The sequence below is a fragment of the Cornus florida genome, unplaced genomic scaffold (genome assembly GCF_030987335.1).
Source record: "Cornus florida cultivar Cherokee Brave unplaced genomic scaffold, ASM3098733v1 CherokeeBrave_3.0.0_Hap2_Chr03, whole genome shotgun sequence".
In the NCBI taxonomy this organism is placed as follows: Eukaryota; Viridiplantae; Streptophyta; class Magnoliopsida; order Cornales; family Cornaceae; genus Cornus; species Cornus florida.
In genome coordinates this window covers 34,521,768-34,539,611 of record NW_026775573.1, presented here as the reverse complement: position 1 = coordinate 34,539,611, position 17,844 = coordinate 34,521,768, and the positions used below count along the sequence as shown (strand labels likewise).

General features: G+C 34.3%; 1 long non-coding RNA gene and 2 pseudogenes across 1 annotated transcript; all 3 read left to right on the top strand.

Moving 5' to 3' along the window:
* The first annotated feature begins 1,138 nt into the window (after positions 1 to 1,138).
* LOC132300234 (disease resistance protein RPV1-like) lies at positions 1,139 to 7,779 on the top strand (annotated as a pseudogene).
* Positions 7,780 to 11,098: 3,319 nt separating this feature from the next.
* LOC132300233 (uncharacterized) lies at positions 11,099 to 13,440 on the top strand. Its single transcript, XR_009480354.1, has 3 exons — positions 11,099 to 11,453; positions 11,551 to 11,761; positions 11,938 to 13,440. It is a non-coding gene; the product is annotated as an uncharacterized LOC132300233 (long non-coding RNA).
* Positions 13,441 to 13,585: 145 nt separating this feature from the next.
* Positions 13,586 to 16,130, top strand: LOC132301421 (disease resistance protein RUN1-like; annotated as a pseudogene).
* Positions 16,131 to 17,844: the final 1,714 nt, after the last annotated feature.

The window sequence follows — 17,844 nt, the reverse complement described above, 5'->3', positions numbered from 1 at the left end:
CCCTAATGTATTGGTTTCACATTTTAAGTTTGGGTTGATTGCCTGAAAGAAATATATATAATTGATAAAAAAAAAAAAAAACAAAAAAAAAGTGTATTATAATTGTAGCTTATTAGTACCAAAAAGAAATAGAGGTATATGGAATGGCTTTACTAGTCATAGTCATACATATGATTTATATATCACAGAAATTGTATGAATGCGGTTCATTCGGCATATATTCGGCATGTATTCTTTCTTCTGTCCATAGGCTAATTCAACTATCAGATTAAAGTGTTTGTCTCTTTCACATTAATGAAACAACAAGCTATAAAATTTTTAAGGAATTTGTTGCATTTGCATAAGTTTACATTTGCTTTATCTATATATATTTTAACAACAAATTCCTTTTACTGACTTATTATTAGAGAAATAATAAATCAAAGAAGAAGCTGATAATCACAATTAAAAAGGTGACAACAAAGACAATTCATAGAATGTGCAACATGTTCTTGTACATGAATTTGTTGTGGTAAGACACATTTGTAATTCTCTCACTTTTGTTTTTTTCTCTTATATAAATTATTTCCTTGGGTACATGAAATGGCGGCAGTGAGAGGTGGGTGGAGAGAGAAAGGGAAGGAAATAAGGGTATTTTTGTCTATTAAAATTTATTTATTTTTATTTCATAAAAATATAAGAGTAACAGGGTCTTACACTTTAGTTAAAGATATTACATCACATTAGTGACGTTGCCCTTCTTAACTTAATGGTCTTACCAGGGAAAAAAAAAAAAACACACTTAATGGTCCATATATATATATAAATAAAAAATAAAAAAAAATCATGAATAAACAAAATCAACATGAAACTGACACTTTAGTTTAAACAAAATAAAGAGAAAAGAAATAATAAATCAGTAAATGAATTTGTGATTTACCATAAACAAACAAATAACTCTCACTAGTCCAGATTTAAATAAAAAAAAAAAAAATTGGTAACATTAAATAGTTTTTTCATAGAACATTTGACATGTCATAAATCATTAAAAATTTAAAACAAAATTTAGATTATACAATTTTCAACCACAGCTCATTATGCGATAAGACCAACCTAATTAACTCGGCCAAGAAGTGTCCCACCGGGAATATCATATTGGAATATCATATCATGAATATTTGGTTTCACACTTGCTGGGAAGCTTCCTCTGTGGATCCCATGGTTCTTTCCGCCCCTTTCATCATTTGACCACTTTCCCTTCTCTCTTTCTCGCTACTCCTTTTTGCTTCTCTCCTCTCTCTTCATCATTGAGCATAACAAATTCAATCTTCCAGTTCTTGGGGGATTTTGCTTATTACAGGTAACCCTTTTACAATTGAACACCCTTTGTTCTGTTTCTGCTTAATTTGTTGTTAATAAGTGTATGCATCTATGAAAAAAGCTGAAACTGCATATAGATCTGTAGCCTGATTAAAACTAGCCACTGGGTCTGGTATTTCTGTCTTTTACTGTCAGTTCAAGGATCCAATTTGTTGTAAAAGTTTAAGCTAGTAGGAATTAGCCATGCATAAATTTAAAATTAGTATGGAAAGTAAATAAGTATGATTAAATTTGAATATTTTAATTTAGTAAAACTGAAAATATATACAGAGATGTACAAAAGATCGAAGGTGAAGAAATAACAAAATAAATAATTTTTTTACTTGAGCTCGATCCTTTAATTGGTGGGAAGATCGAAGATGATGTTGGTTAAGTTGAAGAGTGCTTATGGTGTATTGTGCAATCAACTGAGTCTAAAACAATGAATGGAAATTTTTAAAGCTATATTTGGGAGTATTAAATAGGAATTGTAGGAAGTTTAGTTCAAAGCTTCACAAACACAACATAACAGTTATTGCCAAGCCATGCTTTTGGAAGAGAATGTTGTCAGTTTTAAGAAATAAAATGTCCAAATACGAGCACTATTAAAATGTGTATGCGGAGATGAAAGTATGTCAAGACAAAGAAGGACAAAAGTAGAAATAAAAATCACATCAATAGGAGATAAAATTAGGGAGTCTACTAACATGGCTTTGGTAATGTGCAGCAAAAACCTACAGTTATGCTTGTGAGGAATAATTTCTTTTTTGTCAATGGCAATGATAGAGAAAAGAAGACAAAACTAGCACGAGTTCATGTAGTAAGGAAGTTATAAGAGTGAGTAGTTTCATTGAAGTTATAATTAACCCTAGAAAGAGCAAGTGGTGAAATATTTTACATGTAGCAGCATATGGTAAATAATTGAGATGAAATTTTGTTGAGTTGAGTTGTTCTAAAACCTTTGTGAAGCCACTTTGAAGCATTTTGTGTTTGGATTTTTGGTTGTGTGTATTCCATTTAACCCTTGCCTGATGTATAGTTCATTAAAGCATGTCCTTTAACATTTTGCTTATGCATTTTGGTTCGCACATGGGATTTAATTGACTTCACTTATTTGACTTAATATTGCCAGTTTATTTTTTTTATTGACATAGTACACAAATGCTGGTTGTGCCTGTACGGATAACATATATCCCTTGTCCATTGATCTCCTAGAGCGTTGTTCATGGGTGCTATGGGAGCCCAAGAAGCCTCCTCAAGTCGATATTCTTATCACGTATTCTTGAGTTTCAGGGGTGAAGACACCCGGAATACCTTTACTGATCACCTTTATAAAGCTCTACTACATGCAGGAATACGCACATTTAGGGATGATGATGGACTGGAGAGAGGACAAAATATTACCGTAGAACTAAATAAGGCAATCCAAGAGTCGAGGATTTCAATAATAGTCTTCTCAAAAGACTATGCATCTTCAAGATGGTGTCTTGATGAGCTTTTGAATATCCTTGAGCTCAAAAAGACTGTTGGTCATGTAATTCTGCCCGTCTTCTACCATGTGGATCCATCCCATGTAAGAAACCAGACAGGGAGTTTTGCAGAGGCATTTGCTAGACACGAAGAGCGATTTAAGGCAGAGATAGAAGAAAGAAAAGAGGCGGGGTTGGACAATATAAAGAGTTGGAAAGCAGCTCTAAAAGAAGTTGCAGATATGGCAGGGATGGTTTTAAGAGAAGGGTAATTTCCTTAAAAGTGTTAATAATGTTGATTTATACTTTCAAATTATTCATGCCATTAGATGCTAATGTTATCCACTCTCCACATTATTTCTTAATGCTAATGTTTTAAACTAGTTGAAATGTATTGAAACACTATTAATACTATCTATATACTGTATTATTTATCTTTTTTTACATACATACTTTTAGCCGAAGTATTGATAAAATATGACAGTTTGACCCCACTAAAAAATTGATAGAATAGTACAAGACTTCAAGTAGATGCAAAAGACTTGTTATGCAAAAGACTTGTTATCCAAAGATCAAGTAGGCGTAGAATTAGAATTCCATGATATATAAATGCTTATAGTACTGTCCTATTTCAGAATTTGTGGTATAGTGGTTTCCAAATACTGGATGTTTAAATTTTACTAAGAATCTGAGTTTATCGAATGTACTATACCATTTATATAGAGATTTGATGATAAGAAGATATCAATTCAAAAGGCTTGAAAAAAGAAGGAAAAAGAAAAGATGGATCGAACATGAAAGGACTAAAACAAACAACATGTTTAATCATTTTTATTTACAACTCAAGGCATTTGAAGGTTAAAGAATACAACAAATTATAGACATATCTGGACTTAAGATACAAAGAAGTCTAGTAGGTTATGGGTTTAAAAGTGTTTCAGTGACTCAACTTTAAGGTGTTTAAAATCACATAATAACACTCCGAAAGAATAGTCAGTAGTTACAAAAATTTTGGAAATAAGTAGATGAAGCCTATAGAATGGAAATATCATTAAAATTGTGAACAACATGAATCCCTTTTCGTGAACTTGCTTATATGACTTGGAATCTGAATTTTGTGAACGTTCTTGTATTTTATATAGTTCTCTTTTTGTTATATCTTTAACATAGTATAATGTGTATTATTCTGTCTAGTGTGTATGCTTGTATATGAGTCAACATAATGGCCAAAATTGAACACCTTGTAATTTGTTGTATTTTATTTTCTTAAGCATCATTTGTTGTTTCATTTTAAGAGTTGACGTTTTACATGTACTTTTTCCATTTCCATTGCACTTTGTAGGCAAGAGTCAAGTTTTATTCAAAAAATTGTTAAAGAGATTGGAAACAAATTGAATCGCACGATCTTGAGTGTTGGTCCATCCCCAATTGGAATAGATTCTCGTGTAAAAGACATTAATTCGTGGATACAATATGAATCGAAGGATGTTGGCATAGCGGCAATCTGTGGTATGGGGGGAATCGGGAAGACAACCATCGCCAAAACTGCGTATAACCTTAACTTCGACAAATTTGAAGGTAGCAGCTTCATTGCAGATATTAGAGAAATATCTGAACAACCCAATGGATTGGTTCGCTTATAAAAACGACTTCTTTCAAATATTGTAAAGGGGAGAAAAGTATAAATTAGTAGTGTTGATGAAGGAATCATTAAGATTAGAGATGCTATATGCTGTAAAAGAGTTCTGGTTGTTCTTGATGATGTGGATCAATTGAACCAATTAAATGCAATACTAATTATGCGAGATTGGTTTTGTCCAGGAAGTAAAATTATCATAACAACCAGACATGAGCAATTGCTGAAGGCACATGAACTTGATAAGATTTACAAAGTTAAGGAATTAAATGATTATGAATCGTTTCAACTCTTCTGTTGGCATGCCTTTGGACCAGATCATCCCATTGAAGCTTACTCTGAGAAGTCAAAAATGGTTGTAAAGTACTGCGGAGGGCTTCCTTTAGCTCTTCAAACGTTGGGTTCTTCTCTATCTGGTAGACCTGTAGATGTGTGGGAAAGTACATTAAAAAAATTGGAAGCTATTCCTAACACTCAGATCCTAAAGCAACTTAAAATAAGCTTTGATTCTCTACAAGATGATCATGACAGAAATTTATTTCTCGACATTGCTTGTTTCTTTGTTAGAAAGGATAAAGATTTCACAATTACAATACTAGATGAGTGTGATTTCTACACAAAAGCTGGGATACACAATCTCATCGATAGATGTCTCATAACTATCGATGACAACAAGAAGTTGGCAATGCATCAGTTGCTTCGGGACATGGGGAGAGAAATCATACGCCAAGAATCACCCAAGGAACCTGGGAAACGCAGCAGATTGTGGCATCACAAGGACGCGTTTAGTGTATTAAATGAAAAAATTGTAAGAAATATGCTTCTCATAATGTCTACTTGTATACTTTTTAGTTGGTATGCTTACTTTTCAAGTGTCTTACCAGGGAACAGATTCCATTGAAGGCCTCATCCTTAAGTTGAACGTGTTTGAGGAAGATAGGTCCACCGAGGAATTCTGTGGTTTAGATAATGCAAAAAGACACTATTCAGAAGACTTTCTTGACAAATCAGCATTATTATTGGAGAACAATTCATTGAAGCGGCGTCGTCTAGGGTTCTTCTCTTGGCTCCCCATAAATTCTGCCTCAACAAGATCGCATTCCACATTAGATGAAGTAGATTTGCAAACTGATGCATTTTCAAGGATGCGCAGATTAAGAATACTCCAGCTGAATAATACGAGGCTCACAGGAGACTATGAAGAATTCCCTAGGAAGTTAAGATGGTTGTGTTGGCGTGGGTTCCCTTTAGAATCTATACCCAGTGGCTTTCCTCTGGAGAGTCTTGTTGCGCTTGACATGCGCAATAGCAGCTTGAAACATGTTTGGAATGAAAACAAGGTCTCATACTAACTTTTTTCCTCATTTTATTTTCATTGGTGATTAATATAAATATTCATATAAATTAATTTCCAAATGGGCCATTGCGTGGTGCATTGATAAAATGCCTGGGTTGTCAAGTGTGTTATACTAATATTTTCTACCTTTCTAAACAGTTGCTCAGATCGTTGAAAATCCTCAATCTCAGTCATTCCCATGGTCTTACCAATACGCCTGACTTCTCACAAGCCCCCAATCTTGAAAGGTTGATTCTTAAAAATTGCATAAATTTGATTGAGATTCATGGCTCAATTGGGGATTTAGGGAGACTAGTTCTGTTGAATCTAAAAGGTTGCAAAAATCTTCGGAAGCTTCCATCGAAAATTGGCGGGCTAAAATGTCTTGAAGTACTCATTCTATCTCATTGTTTAAAGCTCGAGAAGTTGCCAGAAGAGCTGGGCAAGATGGAGTGTTTGAAAATGCTCCTTGTAGACGGAGTTGGCATAAATCAATCACCCTCCATGACTACTGGGGTAAGATCATGGCCGTTAAACTTCCGGGATTGTCTATTCGGACCAAGAAGAGGACCAGAATCGATCAGCTTTTCATTATGTTCTTTACCACGCTCATTATCAGTCTTGAGTCTTGCTGGCTGCAACCTATCAGATGATGCTATTCCAAAGGATCTTGGCTGCCTATCCCTGTTGCAGAACTTGGATCTAAGTAGAAATCTAATATGTAGCATACCAGAGAGCATCAAGTGTCTGACTATGCTCCACAGACTCAATCTAAACTGCTGCCCAAAACTCCAGTTACTTCCAGAGGTTCCAATGACTTTAAGCAGGTTGGAGTTACTTGAGTGCAGGTCATTGGAAGTGGTAACAAATTTACCAAACCTGTTGAAGTCACTGTTTTTGTTGTCAGGTGGTTGTGACAAACTAAGTGAGCTTCAGGGGTTGTTCAAGTTGGAACCCATTGGAAACTTTGATGAAGTGATGATTAGCAATTTGGGTTTGACCAACTTGGAATTCCTGAGAAATATTGAAGTTTCTTTGTTCAACCTTGTGACGGGAACTGAAAGAAAAGTTCCTCTCCAGGTGAGTTTTCTCTCTCTCTCTCTCTTACAAACACACGCACACTCATATTTGTAAGAGTTAAAAATTGTGGTTTACATGGTGTAGGGACTGCATGAATCGGGTATATTTAGCAGTTTTCTCCCTGGTAATGAAGTTCCAGGCTGGTTCAGCATTAAGAGCAAGGAATCTTCAATATGTTTTAAGGTACCTTCAAATCCTAATTTCAAGATCCAAGGCTTGAAGGTATGTGTTGTTTATGCACAAACTGGTAATTGGATGGATAATGGTTGGACTAAGTTCTGCATGATTAGAGTGAGTAATAAGACAAAGGATGTGAAGTGTATATATTGCCCAACATTCATGGGCGTTCCAGATGAAGGGAACGAGATGCTATGGTTAAGCCATTGGAGTTTTGTGAATCAATTAGTGGAAGCTGGTGATGAATTGAATGTTTCGTTGTTTTTCGTTGCCCCAAAAAATGGAAGCTGTCGGGGTTTTAAGCTAAAGGAGTTTGGGATCCATGTTGTGCTTGAGGAAGAAGAGAAGGGTACCCCATACCACTATCCTTCTTGTCAAAATGTTGATTTGTCAGTGTATCAGGTGAGGACACGTGCCTACTTCCTCTGCCATCATGGTTTTTTCCATGCAAGAGGAGAAGATTACCTCAAATCGTGTCTCCGCTACCTCCAATCAACGGCTATGGGTGACTCTAAACTTCATTTGGTTGGATTTTGACCAATCAAAAATGTTTTGATGAACTAAAATTTCTTCAACAACTCATTCCTTTCTAATAAAGGTCAATAAATTGTCTAAGAGCATTATCTTTGTGCTGCAATCACTTTTTAGTGAAAATAGGATCCAAACGATAATTGTTCAATTTTTGTAATATAATTGTGAAAAACTAATTGAGTTCCGGGAATAATTGTTCAAGTTATAACCAATGGTATGGATGTACCAACTACTAAGCCCAGTTTATTTCATAGGATTTCTCGTTATGTCAGCATCTGCTATATGGGATGCAAATGAGGCACCATATATTTTTTTTTTTGGGCAAAGTGAAAATCTAAAACTGAATATGGCGTCCTTTTTTTTTTTTTTTTTAAAGTATTTCTATCAATTTTTGTCACATCAATTACTAATTGTTACCAATATATCAGCGTCTGCTATAGGATTCAAATGGGCGCTATAAACTACTATTAAACTATATTTGATTTAATCATTTTATTTTTGCATAATTTCATATCAAGTACGTAAAACAGTTATAGTTGTTTTATAAAGAGAGAATTTTTCAATTTTTTTTTTTCAAATGTGGGTGACACTCTTGGGAAATCTTTATTCACTCTCTCTGTGTGACACTATTATTTTTATATGTATATTAAAGAATGTGAGTAGGGCAGTGATGCTATTATTTTTATATGTACATTTTTCTACATTGTTCACATAGATAGTGTGAGTAGGGCGGTGCAAAGTAAGTAGTGTAATTTAGTTTAAAAACAATTAGAGATGGATGAATAAGTGTAACTTGTGACCAAATTAAAAATAAATTAGATAACTCATAAAGCAAAAATAGATGTGATTGTTAAATAGACTCGTAACATTAGTAGTAGCAGTGCTTCTAAATTCAAAAATTATTTCTAACTTACCCTTTTATTTATTTTTATTTCTTAAAACTCCATAACTAGAATGAAAAAGCAAAGTCCAGTCAAGTTCCTGTTAACGAGAAAACAACCTTGAAAATTTGTAAGAAGGAAATACACAATCTCTTTCTTAAGATTGTCTTATCTATCTCTTATTCTTTCTCTTCCATTCAATTTTTTTTCTTTTCTACCTAACAGAGCATAAAGCGAACCTGCTTAAAAAAATAATAATTCAAAGAAGAAATTGATAAGCACATGAAAGTAAAAACAAAGACAGCAACGGAGATGATGAAGAGGAAGAGAAACTCACAATTCGGGATGAATTCTGTGCAAAATGAAGAAGCAACTTGGTATCATGAAAATTATATCTTTTGTTGATTTTTCAAATCAAGGGAGTGTTAGATACCAATGGGCTGCAAGTCCTCTGATAAATAGAAAATACTTAATTTTGTGATTTGTCATAAATAAACAAATAACACTCACTGTTCCAAATTACAAAAATAAAAGGGAAAAAAGATTGAGAAAAAAGAAAAAGAAAAAAAAGAAATGAAGTAGCAAAAGCTATGAAATGTTCACAAAAGAACGTGACAACTTTGAATTCACAAAATTGAAGAAAAATTGCAAATCAATCTGAAATATTATTAATGAAAAGTTAAATTTTGCTAATAAAGTACATGCATATTTATAATTAAAAAAAAAACCCTAATATTGTAAGGAAACTAAAACAAACCTCTAAAAAACAATAAGCCCAAAAATAAATTCTTTTTAAAAATTCTCAAAAAATAGAATAAGAAACCCAATCAGTAAAAAATTTAAAACAATCGGGCATGATTTAGGTCACGAAAAAAAAAAATCTTAAAAAATTAACAAGCCTCTTATAAAACAAAAAAATATAATTTCAGAGCCTTAAACTTCAGTCAAAAAGTAACATGGCCCACTAACGAGTTTTGGTCAATGAGCTCCAAAAAAAAAAAATTACTCCATTGTGATCCGAAAAACGGACTCAACGAACTGATAATGAAAATTTAACACAAAACTCAGATGGTATGGTTTCAATCCAAACTCATTCTGTAATGAGATCAACCGCTTTAAAGTTTACACACACTTATTTTTGTCGGGGGTCAAAGAAAACTGTCCCACCCGTGATGAGCATAATATTTACGGATTGGACAAAAAGTCCACACTAAGAAAAAAGAGTGATGGAGATTAAATATTCCATATTTGTTTTGTTTCTTTATTTTAAATAGTTAGATTCCATATTTGTTGTCGTGCTTTACTCGTCTGATTTTCAATCAATCACTTTTTTCAAATGGCATGAGTCGTCATCTTCTACTTTATTGTATATTTGTATCATGGCCAACACAGCTCTATCCTTTTGGTAAAGTATGTCCAAAGACTTGAAATTTTCCGTCAACCCACTTTCGCTTGAATTTGATTAGGCCCATTTTGATGACCATTACTCAAATAGAGATAATGGGCCAGTTTGGCACCACGACTTCTGATTGGGTGACTCTGAAGGTGTGGCTCCAGTAACTCTCCAATACATAGGAATGTAATATAGAATTTAAATCATAAAATTCTCCTTATTTTTAATTTTTAATTATAAAATTCTAACTTGTTTTGAAAAATCGCTATTATACCTCGTATCAATATGTAAAGTTCGACTCGTTAATTGGATGTAAAATGATAAATTTGATTTTATTATTTAATGTTAAATTAAAATTAAAAAATATTATTTTTTAAATTACAAAAATACCCTTATTTATTATTATTATTATTATTTTTTATGTTCTTCTTCCTTGCCGACAACTTGCTGCCGACGTGGAGGCACCGAACTGAATAGAAAATCTATTGTTGCACGAGGAAGCGACCTGGAACCATGAATTGACCACCTTGAACTGAATAGAAAATCTATTGTTGCTGCCGACGTGGAGTCACCGAACTGAATAGAAAATCTATTGTTGCACGAGGAAGCGACTTGAACCATGAATTGACCCAAAACGGGTCGCTGGCAACAACGACAGCGATCTGGATTCTCCATGGACGGGGACCATCCCCGTCCTTCTCTCAAACCTTAGGTCGCTGAGTGACCCACAACTACCAGGAAAAGTGACTGAATTGAGCTCAATTGTGCGTGGTGCTCTACGGTGTAGCCCAAGGTTTGGGTTTGAGACTCCAGATCATGTTGGTGCACGTTTAGCCTCGGCGGGGCTGAAGAAGGATGCGGTGGGTCAGATTCCGGTGGTGGTGTATAATTTTGGAGTCAACATTCCGGCAACAGATTGCCCAATTTGCCTTGGAGAATTTGGTGAAGGAGAGAAGGTCAGAGTCCAGCCCAAATGCAATCACAGTTTTCATGTAAAGTGCGTAGACACATGGTTAGTGTCACACTCATCATGTCCAACATGTAGGCAAGTTTGAACATCCGTAGAGTTCTAATACAGAGGTAAGGGTCAATGGTCATTACAACCACAGTAATAAAAAAGAAAGAGGGTATTTTTGTAATTTAAAAAATAATAATTTTTTATTTTTAATTTAATATTAAATAATAAGATTAAATTTACAGTTTAATTATGGAATAGGAATTAAATATTGGGTATGTGTTTGGAGTTTTAAAAACAGGCTGGGTTTAATGATTTAAGTTTTATAACATAAGTAACATATAATACAAGAAAAACTAATTGATGTGTTATGGTATAACTGCGTCGGCAAAGACACGAAAAGTAAATATGAGGTCTGCTTTCGATTAGCAAGGACTTGAATGGTGCCTGCAAAAAAATAAAAACAAAAAAAGAACCATTGAGTTCTGTGGATCGCACGAATGGGTATTTCCTTCCCTTTTATCATTCCACACTTTTCCTTCTTTCTCACTCTTCTTTTTTGCTCCTTTCCTCTCTCTTGATCCGCGGTGAGCATAGCAAATTCAATCTTTCAGTGGAGCGATCAATCCATTTCTTGGGGGATTTTGCTAATTACAGGTAACATTTTACAATTGAACACCCATGTTGCCCAATATTTCAAGTTTATTACATGGATCATTAATCAATTTTAATTTGTTGTTGTATGTGAAACTAGCCACTGGGTTTGGTTTCTTTATCTTTCTGTCAGATCAAGTATCTACAATGATATTGAAAAGAAGACAAAACTAACCTTAGAAAGAGCAAATGGTAAAACAAGATTCATGTGTAGCCACTTTGAAGCATTTTGTGAAGCCACTTTGAAGTTATAATTGAGATGAAATTTTGTTGAGTTGAGTTACGTGTTCTTCCATTTAACCTTGACTCAGGTATAATTTATCTCCTTCAGTATTTTCCTTATGTACTTTGGTTTGTATATGGGATTTAACTTACTTTACCTATTTGATTTTAGTTTTATTTTTATTTTTTTATTGACATCATACACAAAAACTGGTTGTGCCTGTGCAGATTGCATATTTATCTGTTGTTTATTGATCTCTTACAGTGTTGTCCAATGGCTGCTATAGGAGCCCTAGAAGCCTCATCAACTCGATTTTCTTATCACGTGTGCTTGAGTTTTAGAGGTGAAGACACCCGGAATACCTTTACTGATCACCTTTACAGAGCGCTACTATGTGCAGGAATACTCACATTTAGGGATGACGAAGGACTAGAGAGAGGTCAGACTATCGCTTTAGAACTAAATAAGGCAATCCAAGAGTCGATGATTTCAATAATTGTCTTCTCAAAAGACTATGCATATTCAAGATGGTGTCTTGATGAGCTTCTGAATATCCTTGAGCACAAGAAGACGGTTGGTCATATGATTCTGCCCGTCTTCTATCACGTGGATCCATCAAATGCAAGAGAGCAGACAGGGAGTTTTGCAAATGCATTTGCTATACACGAAGAGTGAGTTAAGGTAGAGAGAGAAGAAATAAAAGAGGAGGGGTTGGACAAGATAAAGAGGTGGAAGGCAGCTCTTAGAGAAGTTGCAGATTTGGCATGGATGGTTTTAATAGATGGGTAATTTCCTTGAAGAGTTAATAGTATTGATTGAATACTTCCAAATTATTCACCCCATTATATGCTAATGGTACCCATTCTCCACATGATTTCTTAATGCTAATGTTTTAAACTAGTCGAAATATACGGAAACACTATCAATATAATCTATATATTATTTATTATTATTTTTAATTCACACACACAATATATATACTTTTAGTCAAAGTATCCATAAATATGAAAGTTTGACACCATCCAAAATTGATAGAATAGTTAAATTAGATGCAGAAGACTTGATACATAATGTGATGTATTATTACTGTCTTATTTTAGAATTTATGGTATAGTGGTGTCCAAATACTGGATGTTGAGTCTAGAAACTTATTATATGAGATTTCTTACATTATTAAGAATTTGACTTTATTGAATGTACTACACCATTGATATAGAGATTTGATCATTAGAAGATTTCTATTTAGAAGGAAAGAACAAGAAGAAAAAAGAAAAGATGGATCGAACATGAAAGGGTAAAACGAACATGTTTAATCTTTTTTAATTTTAACTCAAGGATTATGAAGGTCATAATAAGTATAAAACAAATTATAAACATATCTGGAATCAAAATAAAAAGAAGAAAAGCTGGGTATGAGTTAAAAGTGCTTCAGTATCTTAAACTTTAAGGTGTTTAAAATTACATAAAAGCAATCTGAAAGAATAAAGATTCTAAAATTTCTGGAAATAAGTAGATGAGGCCTAAAGTCCAGAAATATCATTGAAATTCTGAATAACATGGCTCTTTTCATAAACTTGCTTATTTGACTTGGAATCTGAATTTCATGAATGTTGTATTTTCTTATTTTTTTTCTGTCAGATATCTTTAACATTATATAATCTATGTAATTCTGTCAATTCGAGATTGTCATAATTATCAGCAGTCTATATTATTGTATATGAATCGTAATGGCCAAAATTGAACCCCATGTAATTTGTTTTATATATATATATATATATATATATATATAAAATCATCATTTGTTCTTTCATTTTAACGGAAGTTGTTTTAAGTGTACTTATCCATTGCCCTTTCAATTTGTAGAAAAGAATCAAATTTTATTCAAAATTTTGTTAAAGAGATTAGCAACAAAATGAATCGCACGGTCTTGAGTGTTGGTCTCCATACCCAATTGGGATAGATGCTCGTGTAGAAGGCGTAAATTCGTGGGTACAAGATGGATCAATTGATGTTGGCATACTGACAATTTGTGGAATAGGTGGAATTGGGAAGACAACCATCGCTAAAATTGTGTTTAACCTAAACTTCGACAACTTTGAAGGTAGTAGCTTCCTTGCAAATATTAGCGAAATATCAGAACAACCAAATGGTTTGGTTAGTTTACAAAAACAACTTCTTTATGATATTCTAGAGGGGAGAGAAGAAAAAATCAACAGTGTGGATGAAGGAATCATCAAGATTAGAGATGCTATTTGCTATAAAAGAGTTTTAGTTGTTCTTGATAATGTGGAGTAATCAGACGAACTAAAAGCAGTACTCATAATGCGAGATTAGTTTTATCGAGGAAGTAAAATTATCATAACAACTGGAAATGAGCAATTGTTGAAGGCACATGAACTATATAAGATGCACAGAGTTGAGGAATTAAACGATGATGAATCGTTTGAGCTCTTCTGTTGGCATGCCTTTGGACAAGATCATCCGATTGAACTTTACTTGGAGCACTCAGAAAGGGTTGTACGCTACTGTGCAGGGCTTCCTTTAGCTCTTGAAGTGTTGGGTTCTTCTCTTTCTGGCAGACCTGTAGATGTGTGGGAAAGTGCATTAGAGAAATTGGAAGCTATACCTAACACTCAGATCCTAAAGATACTAAAAATAAGCTTTGATTCTTTACAAGATGACCATGACCAAAATTTATTCCTCGACATTGCTTGTTTCTTTGTGAGAAAGGATAAAGAATTCACAATTACAATTCTAGATGGGTGTGGTTTCTACACAAAAGTTGGGATTCAAAATCTCATTGATAGATGGCTCCTAACTATCGATAGAAATAACAAGCTGGCAATGCATCAGTTGCTTCGGGACATGGGAAGAGAAATTATACACCTAGAATCACCCAAGGATCCTGGGAAACGCAGCAGATTGTGGCATCATAATGACGCCTTTAGTGTATTAAATGAAAAAACTTTAAGAAATAAGCATTGCCTCATTTATTTTTACTTATTATATATCTTTAAGTAGGTGTGCTTATTTTTCAAGTCCTCTAATCAGGGAACGGATTCCATTGAAGGTCTCATCCTCAACTTAAATGTGCCTAAGAAAGATAGCTCAACCAAGGAATCCCTTGGTTTAGATAATGCAAATAGACACCATTCTGAAGGTTTTCTTGACAAATCCACACCACATTCTAAAAGCAATGCATTGAAGCAGCGGCTAGGCTTCTTCTCTTGGGTCCCCAAAAATTCTGCCACAAGCGGATCACATTCTACATCGGATGAAGTAGAATTGCAAACTGATGCATTTTCAAGCATGCACAAATTAAGACTGCTCCATCTGAATTATACAAACCTCGCCAGAGACTATGAAGAATTCCCCAGGAAGTTAAGATGGTTGTGTTGGCGTGGGTTCCCTTTAGAATCTATACCCAATTGCTTTCCTCTAGAGAGTGTGGTTGCTCTTGACATGCGCAATAGTAGCTTGAAACAAGTTTGGATTGGAAACAAGGTCCCAGACTAACTTTTTTCCTTATTTTTTTTAGTCATTACTGTGAATATCATATATGCTAATTTCTAAATGGGCCATTGCATGGTGCATTGATAAAATGCTTAGGTTGAGTGTGTTATGCTAATATTTTTTACTTTTTTATACAGTTGCTCAGATTGTTAAAAATCCTCAATCTCAGTCATTCCCATGATCTTACCAATACGCCCGATTTCTCACAAGTCCCGAATCTTGAAAGATTGATTCTCAAAAATTGCATAAATTTAATTAAGATTCATGGATCAATTGGAGAATTGGGGAGACTAGTTGTGTTGAATCTAAAAGGTTGCAAAAATCTTCCGAATCTTCTATCGGAAATTGGTCAGCTAAAATCTCTTGAAATACTCATTCTATCTTCTTGTTTAAAGCTCGAGAAATTACCTGAAGAGCTGGGCAACATGGAGTCTCTAAAAGTGCTCCTTGCAGACGAGATTGACATTAATCAATTACCCTCCATGACTACTGGGGTAAGATCATGGCCTTCGCACTTCCGGGATTGGCTATTGGGACCAAGAAGAATTCCAGAATCGATCAACTTTTCGCTGTGCTCTTTACCACACTCATTATCAAGGTTGAGTCTTGCTAGCTGCAACCTATCAGGTGATGCTGTTCCAAGCAATCTTGGTAGCCTATCCCTGTTGCGGTACTTGGATGTAAGTGGAAATCCAATCTGTAGCCTTCCAGAGAGCATCAAGTGTCTCACTATGCTCGAGGAACTCTATTTAAGCAATTGTGAAACACTCCAGTTACTTCCGGAGCTTCCAATGAGTTTAAGGGACTTGTATTTATCCAGTTGCAGGTCACTGGAAATGATAACAAATCTACCAAACCTGAATTCACTGGATTTGATGATAAATGACTGTGAGAAACTAACTGGTTCAGAGATTGTTCAAGTTAGAACCAATTGGAAACTTTGATGAAGTAATGATCAGCAATTTGGGCTTGTCCAACTTGGAATTCTTGAGAAATATTGAAGTGTGGTTGGTCAATAAAATGACGTTTACTATAAGAAAACTTCCCCTTCAGGTGAGCTCTCTCTCTCTCTCTCTCACACACACACACACACACGCTCCCACACACACATATTGGTATGATTTAAAAATTATGATTTTGATGCTGTAGGGACTGTATGAATTGGGTATATTTAGCACTTTTCTCCCTAGTAGTGAAGTTCTAGACTGGTTCATCATTAAGAGCATGATATCTTCAATATCTTTTGAGGTATCTTCATATCCTAGTTTGAAGATCAAGGCTTGAATGTATGTGTTGTCTATGCACAAACTGATAATCTGAGCGATGGTTATTTGGAAATTTTGGATGAGTTATGCATGATTAAAGTGAGTAATAGAACAAAGGATGTGAAGTGGACATACTGCCCAACATTCATGGGCTATCCAGATGAGGGCAAGGAGATGGTATGGTTAAGCCATTGAAATATTGTGAATCAATTAATGGAAGCTGGCGATGAAGTGAATATTTTAGTGGATTTTTGGCATAAAGGTAATCATCGGGTAAAGGAGTTTGGGATCCATGTTATGGAGGAAGAGAAGGATACCCCATACAACACCTATCCTTCTTGTCAAAATGTTAATAACTTTGACCTGTCAGCGTATCAGGTGAGCAAAGGTGCTTACTTCCTCTGCCATCATCGTTTTGACGTCTATCAATGCAGCTTTCCTGATGGTAATTGGGATACAAAAAGTTGGTTGTATGATCTATATTTTGGTGATACCAATAGTTGGTGGAATGATCCATATTTTGAGGATGTCTTTTCCGATGATGAATGGATTATCGAAAAAGAGGATGAAGAAGATGATACCAATGAAGAAGATGAAGTAGAAAGGATGACTAGAACACGTAAGAACTTAAACTTTAAACTTTTATTATAATATTGAATAAATTATTAAATTATATTAATTTTCTTTCTTTCTTTATGCTTTATAGTTGAGGAAATTTATGCAATTGATGATAATGAAGACGTAGAGCCATTAAATCCCATTGATGATGCTAATGAGGAAGATGGTGATGATGATACTGATGGTGAAGAGTTCAATGATGATGTTATGGATATGTAATTTTAGTTTCTAACTTTGGAGATGGATGAGTTAGGATTTGAAATTTGTGAACTCTATGTTATTTTGAGCTACATTCTCTTTTATTTATATTCAGACTTTGGAATATTCTCTTTTATTTATATTCAGACTTTGGAATATTCTCTTTTATTTATATTCAGACTTTGGAATATTGTTAGGATTTAAGATTTGTGAACTCATGGATAAGTAAGATTGTGTGTTTTAGTCTTATTTTGGTTATATTTTACAGATCTTATTATTTAAGAAGTTAGATTCAATTATTTTTTCACAATTTGGTAGAATCTTACAATTCACGATCCGATTCTACGATTCCAATTCTACAGAACCCAAAACGATTATGCGTAGAATCCTGATTTTAACAACCTTGTTTTGGTGACTGAATGTGTTGATTCTCTACCTCTAGAGGTCTGCAAGATAGAGAAAACGTACTGTCTGGAACGTGTGGCTCCTGTTCCATAGCATAATTTAATTTGGAGCTGCAACAGAACAAGAATATCAGTTCAGGCAGTTCTTATTTTACACAACTCCTTCCCTTCTT